General features: G+C 34.0%; 1 protein-coding gene across 1 annotated transcript in view; it reads right to left on the bottom strand.

Moving 5' to 3' along the window:
• LOC107641384 overlaps positions 1-3,044 on the bottom strand; it is an 11,074-nt gene extending 8,030 nt beyond the window's left edge. Inside the window, exon 1 of the mRNA XM_016344879.2 lies at positions 3,041-3,044. The gene's annotated coding sequence lies outside the window, so the exon portion shown is untranslated. The remainder of the gene's footprint in view (positions 1-3,040) is intronic.

Consider the following 7,519-nt stretch of genomic DNA (forward strand, 5'->3'; position numbering starts at 1 on the left):
GACATGAGCCTAGAAAGGTCCAAAGGGAGAGTATGGGTCACTAAGAAATATTTCCATTTTCTAATAATGCAATTACGAAGAGCCGCATACATAGGAGGCATCGTTAAAATATCATTATTTTTGTATTTGTATTTTTATTATTAAAGTTTAATTTTAGAATTACATTTATTTATTTTTTCTACATTATACTACATTTTTAAAACTAGAAGAAGAAAAAGTCTTTATTTAAGTGGTGAAAATAAAAGTGATACAAACAACATTTATCGTTCTATGAACATCCGGATTTATATTATTATGTTAAGATTTCTGGATACACATCTCTGTAATATGTGATTGTGACGGTTAGCTATCAATGTGTTTGACGGTTAAGTTCGGTTTAATTATAATAATTTGTTATATCTAGTTGAGATATAATTTTAGCTTTTAATTTTGTATGAATCTTAGTCGGTAATGTTAGGGAGAAAAGTCCCTTTCTCTTAATCTCTGCATCTTCTATTTGTCAGTTAGCAAAGAAAATGAAATAAGGGATAAAAAAAATGTTAAAATTGTTTTTGTGAGATTCACAGGGACAAATACGACACAGGGTCGAGCCAGCCAACCAAAGAAATAACATTGAGCATTGTTGACCAAAGAATCTTTAAGGAGGCTCTAATAAATTAGAATATCGAAAAAGATTCTCATCAAAGAGTAAGTGTACAAGATAGAAAAGATGTAATGCTAGGAGAAAAAGGAAAGATCGATCAGGCAATGGTAAAAAAAATTGAAAGAAGTATCATCGGAGTATCTGGCATCTCATTGAAAGCGGAAGAAATCATTTCCTAGCTTTTTTAATGACTGACACACGTTTATTGATGTTAAATATTTGGACTCGTTTAAAATAGTCCTTATGTATGACTCAATTAAGAACATGAATAAAGATTTCAAATTATTTTTTTTCCTTAACCATTTTAGATAAATAAAAAGATGGTCAGAGAAAACTAATAGAACAAGAAGAATTTGAGTAGAGATATTTGGCATCTTCCAACATGCGTGGTGTGAAATTTTTTTTTCTAAAATTGCAGGGATATGGTGGGAAAATTATAAAAATTGATGAAAATTTGAGGAAGGTAAAAAATTACAACTTTGTCAAAGTGTTGGTGGACACTACTAAACTCATCATATCAATGTTTTGATACGTTTAAATCTAAATCGAGAAAAATATGATATCTTTGTAGAGAAAACAGATAGAAAAAATAAAAATATAAAAAGTTTAAAAGGTAAATGTCAGAATTTGAAAGAAGACAACGATGTGGCAACACCTATGATACGCACAAAGAATAATAAGATAGAAGCTCTATATATGAGAATTCTTTATTGACTCATAGAGAGGTAGATAAACAGGTGAAGAGACGAGATTTTCTCGACTTATAAATAATGGAGAATCTAATTTTCACATATTAGGTGCATCCATGATGATAAGAACTCTAAAGAAGTAACATAAGAGACACAATTGAGTTTGGAAGGGAATTTGAAAGAAACTAATCTTTTGAAAGTAAATGAGGACAAAAAGGATGAATCTTTTTTAGGATCTTTACTTTTTCCTGACTTTAAAGATATTATCGAAAAAAATCTGCACAATTTCGAATGGGAGAAAGAAAGAAGTTAAGTAAGAATTTCTATGATCAAATCGTGATTAAAGTGAAAAAAATAATTCAAAAAAGAAGGAAGCAAAACTAAGAAGAAAAAGACAAAAATTCACAAAAAATAGGGAAACAAACACATATCTATTAAGAAAGAAAAATATAAGAAAAAAATAAGAGAAAATTATCAAACAAAGAAGAAGAGAAGTTTACAAGATTTAGAAAGAAGGAGAAAAAAAATCCTAGAATAAGTGATAAAAGTGATATAATAGATGATTCCGAAGAGGAAATAAGAACCTGAAAATTAAAATTGAGTTCTCAACTCGGTTTACAATATAGTGATGAAAAAATTGTGGTGGAACTTTTATTCAACAAAAGACGGAAAGAAAATATTAATTGAAAAAAAGAACCAGAAGAAGATGAAAAGCAGAACAAAACTAGGACTAAATTCTTTTATAAAGAATAGTGTGTGTAAGATAACTTTTGAAGAGTTAGCAATAGTATTTTGGTGTTTTGATAACGTGTTTTGGTTAAACTTTTTGTTGGAATAAAACCACCGCTAAAAGTAAATTCTGGCTCAGCAACTATTTTCAAAATTTTGTTACATTTAGCAGTGATTGACCATAACTGCCGCTAAATTTGAAACGGATAACAACCCACGACTAACCACTGCATTAACCGCCGCTATTTTTTATCAAGTAGCGGATTTTTACAATTGTCGTTAAACTGTCGCCGCTATCTGTCGAAATTGTTGTAATGATGACTAATTTCATTTTAAATTAAAATTTTATCTAAAAATGTATTATTGGACAATAAATATATATATATATAATAAAATTTGAACTCTCTGACACTTATTAGAAACGAACTGAAATTAATTAGTTTTAGTTTATCCATTGAATACGGCTTTAGGATCAGTCTTTTTTATAATTCGTCAAAATAATTAATTACTATTATATTACTAATAATATAATTTTTAGCATAGTTGTCAGAACCGAATCAGTGATCAAATCGGTTAAACTACTGGTCACTGGGTCACTGGTTGAACCGATTAATCCGACCCCGGATAAGTAAAACATATAAAATAGCTAAAAACTTAAAAATTAACAGTTAAAAAAATATCTCCAATAACATTTTAGTAAACATTAAGTCTCAAATCCTAAAAATAAATAATACAAAAATAAACATAAAATTTGTTAGTACTATTAGTCTATTACATAAACAACTGAATTTAACACAATGAAAATAACAATTCATGGATTATATCAAGGAGTAACTTCAAAATCTGGAAATGACTAATCAACAATCTAACAACAATGGATATTCAACAAATTGAACAGAAATCAAACATAAATCAACAACCAAGAAAGATCAAAATTAAACAGAAATCAAACAGAATAATCAACAATCTAAATTCTAACAGAAATCAACATACATAATCAATAATCATTAATCAACAATCTATAATAACTTAAAAAAAATAAAAACTTAAAAATACATACCTAGAGGGATGAGCAGAGAAGATGGCTGCCGAGCAGGAGGCGTCGAGCAAAGAAGATCAGAAGCGGGACTAAGGGAGACGGCGATTGCATATATTATTATTATTATTATTATTATTATTATTATTATTATGCATGTACGCATATATATATAAGGCGGCAACCATTTACTTAATGAAAAGCCATTGTATAGGTATACACATATATGAAATATCTAGTTATGATTATCATTAGCTTTATTATATCATTAGCTTTATATATAATAATATCATCCGAAGAAATAAGTAATATTTACTTTATTATCATTATATTTGTGTCGCCTGATATATATAGTATATGAAGGTATGAGTGACGAGAGAGAAGAGTGACCGAGAGAGAGAAACGTGGGAACAAATCCTCCTCCAACCTTTGGGTTTTAATTTCTTATAATCCGTAATTCCAATAAAAAATCTAATCCGATAAAAGTATTCGTATCTTCCTCTTCTATACGTTGGCACCACTTTTGATTGGTAGAAGTTGACGGTAACGTAACTCCTCTACTCTTTGAGTTTGGTCAACGAAAGTTTTAGGGGGCACAGACAATTCTGGACGTTTTCTTCTTCGATAGCTCACTCAAAAAGCTTCTCCGGAGCTTTGAATATTTTGATTCCGTACGAAGATATGGTTTTGGTTTCTCGTAGTTAATGTTTAATGTCACGTGAAAAATTTAGGATAGAAGACCTTAAGATAAGAATGAATTGAATGTATAATTGATGGATTGTGCATATTGGATAAAATGTGTGGTTTAGCTGTTGAAGTTGGTCGGTTTGGAAAAAATTTAATATTGGTATTTGTTTGATTTTGAAATAATTTGTTACCGGAAATGATTTGAAGGATTGAGAGGTGTTTGATTTGATAGTTGGGACCCTTGAAGGGTGGCAGAAATTCGAGCTTTAGACGAGATACTGTCAAAACCTCTATAAGAATTGTAGTTTTGATTTGAGGTATTATTTTAAAAGGGAAAGAAATTATTATGTGGCTTGTGCATTTGAGACTATTTGTTGACCCTCTGTCGCAAGATGTGACCGGGCACTTTAACTCCCCGGGTTCCCCCATGGGCATGCATATATATATGAATATTGAATATTATATTTGAGCTTGGAGTTCGACTCCATGGAATACTATACTATTGAGCTTGGAGTTTAACTCCATGGAATACTATATTACTGAGCTTGGAGTGTGACTCCATGGAATATTATATTTGAGCTTGGAGTTTGACTCCATGGAATATTATTGAGCTTGGGGATGCGCGCACAGAGGGACTGTCCAATGGTTAACTACCAGGACATGTTGGGTTGGCTGTATAACCGACAGATGAGACTCATCAGCCATAGGATAGACATACATCATATGCATTTGTTTGTTTGCTTGAGTGTGCATTGTTTTGGTTTGCTTAACTGTTTAATTCTGCTTATCCGCTACTTGTTCTACTTGCTGTAAATGCTTCTCTATCTGTGTTTTCCTTGCTTGAACTGTATGTGTATGTTTTCTGAGAAATCCCTCTTGACGAAGGTGTGAGGGGAGAGGGTTGTTCCACCAGTGATTCAGAGGATTAGAAGTGACAGAGAGTAGAATGTTGGGTTAAAGTTAGATTCAGAACTAGAATACCTTAGACAATTTACTTAACTTCCGGTTTAGTTGAGTTCTTAATCTGAAATCTGAGTGTCGAAGTTCTAGGAATGCCTCTGGCTTTCCCGAGACCTTTTATATTAACCATGTGGGCACCTTTACCATACTGAGAACCTCCGGTTCTCATTCCATACTATGTTGTTGTTTTTCAGATGCAGGTCGAAAGGTATCTCATTAGGCGTCTGGTCACCTGAAGCGAAGTGGTTACTGTGTTATTTTGTTGTGCAGTGATGTATATACACATACTTAGCTTTCTCTCCACATAACTTATTCTCTTTGATCCTCTTAGAGGTTTATGGAGAGGCAGGATTTTGTTTATGTACATCTTGGGTTTTGGATATGTATATATATGTAAATATTCTCCGGCCAGCCTTGACTTCGCAGACTGAGTTAGGAGCTTGTTATTTGGTACCTATCGCTTTCGATTCCTACTTTTATTGTCTTACGTTTTATAGTTATAGTTTGCCCCACACGCAAGTTGTTCCGTTTCCGGAGCGTGGCGCTTTTCATTTTGCGATTTTGTTTTACCCATTTTTCAAGGCTCCTAGTCTATTATATTCTTTCTACTATTATAAGAATTTATTTTAATTTTTAGAAGTCGTAATACCTTGCCACCTCTATTTTACGACTTAAGCGTAAAGTTCTGGGTGGTAGGGTGTTACAATCGGCGGTGACGACTCACGAGCAGGAGGCGACGACTGACGAGCAGGAGCCGAGGAGCAGTACGCGACTTCAATCTTCGATGGAGGTGCTTCTGAGCTGTTGTGGGTGGCGCACTGTGACGGTTGCCTCCTGCGACGACGGTGAGCCGGGTGAGGTGGCTGAATGGGTCTCTCTCACACTCTCTATCTCAGGTGGAAGGTGGTCTCTCATGGAGTCATGGCCAAAAGGTTTGGGATTTGGGAAGGAAAACAAATCAGGAAAAGGAGACGATGGAGGCAACTAGGGTTTCAATGGAGCTCTTCAGCACTTCAGCACTTTACCTAATTTTTGTTTTTTTGTTTTTAATTTTAAAGGAAACGACAATTTGAACCGGTCCGGATTAAATGAAACTCGCCAGTTTATCGGTTTTGGTCAAATCTGACCGGTTCAAATTGGATCATTTCGGTTTGCTTTTTTGTTCGATCAGAAAATTCAACCGAACCGGTTTACCAAATTTTTGATTTGACCGGCCGGTTTGGTCCGGTTCTGACAACACTGATTTTTATAGTTTTGTCAAAGTATTGGTTAAGGTTTCTAATAGAATATAACAAAACTCAAAACAATATTCTTGTTTTAGATTATGTTAATAATTAATTCAATAAAGTATTAAGTAATGATCTACGGAAAGATCCATATATATCTAAGAAGGTTATACTCAGGGAAGGTTAAAGGCAGAAGCAATGGGCAGTGTGCATGGGTACAGGAACATATACAGCTACTAAATACAAAGCAAAAGTTGCCTTGCATTACTAGATTCCGGGGAAAAGGAAATTGGTTTATTGCAAATGCATTATTATTATTATTATTATTATTATTATTATTATTATTATTATTATTATTATTATTAGTAGTAGTAGTAGTAGTAGTAGTAGTATTGTCGGAATGAGCTACTTGGGGGAGGCTTCAACTTTTAGAAGGGTCAAGTCAGAACTCACGAGTGTTTTGGTAAAGAAAACTTTTTGTGAAGGGTCAGTTTTGAAGACAGCGTCATCAGTTACCATGGGGAACCAACATCATGCACTACTTAATTGTAAACGTTTATTTGCACTAATCCATTGGCAACGTTTATTTGTCACCTTTGTGTGCATGCATGTTGTGACTTATTGCTATCAAATAATTTAGTTTTATAATATATTATATATGCCGACAAATGGCTAACATGTGCTACATTAATTAGAAGAGACAGAAAAAAAAGGGGGAGGGGGTGTTTGTGCCTAGATGACAAAATTATTCGAGACGCGAGGATTTTTGTGGAAATTGTTCTAAAAAGAGATTCGATTGTGATTTTTTTTTTTTCGCGGAGATGGAAATGGGAGATAAAATTTTTCTAGACAGGCATAAGGACTTAAGTGGGATCTCCGCCCTTTTTTATTAATCTCCAAAATTCATAAATTTACTGAATTATCCTTAATAGTTTATTTTTCATATATGTTTTTTAGTCATTTTACATATATATATAAACCCAAAACTCCTAATCCTCATTTGCATAATCTTTCTTCAATTTAGAGATCCCTAACGCTATTCATACTCCATCCAACCTCTCTGCAGTTACCCCCTCGTCACTCTTCCTTCTCACCGCATTGTCACACCTCATCGTCCTATCACCCTCGATCACCGCGTCGTGCTCTCTATTTGCAGCGTTCCTTTCCATAATTTTGCCGTCGTGTCCATTCTCCTCTCTGTTGCCGCGTTTCCCACCTCGTCCACTGCTTTGTCCTCTAACTCGCCGTTACGTCCCTCCACCGCGCCATTTCGAAAGAAGTCACCATCTTGTCGTTTAGACTTTTTGTATAAAATCTTGCTGTTTTTGTGTAGCAGGATGGATACTTACAGCTCTATTTATGTAAAAATTAAAAATTAGTTAGAACTATCAAATAGATGGGGAATGAGGTCCCCGCGAAGAATGGGGCCCAATGAAAAATAGAAATGGAGAACAATATTCTCCCACAACAGAAAATGAAAATGGAGACGGAGAGCAAATCTAGGAGCAGAAATGGAGAGCAAGGAGGCATCCCCATCTCGCCCTGCCGC

This window comes from Arachis ipaensis, chromosome B05 (genome assembly GCF_000816755.2).
Source record: "Arachis ipaensis cultivar K30076 chromosome B05, Araip1.1, whole genome shotgun sequence".
Lineage (NCBI taxonomy): Eukaryota > Viridiplantae > Streptophyta > Magnoliopsida > Fabales > Fabaceae > Arachis > Arachis ipaensis.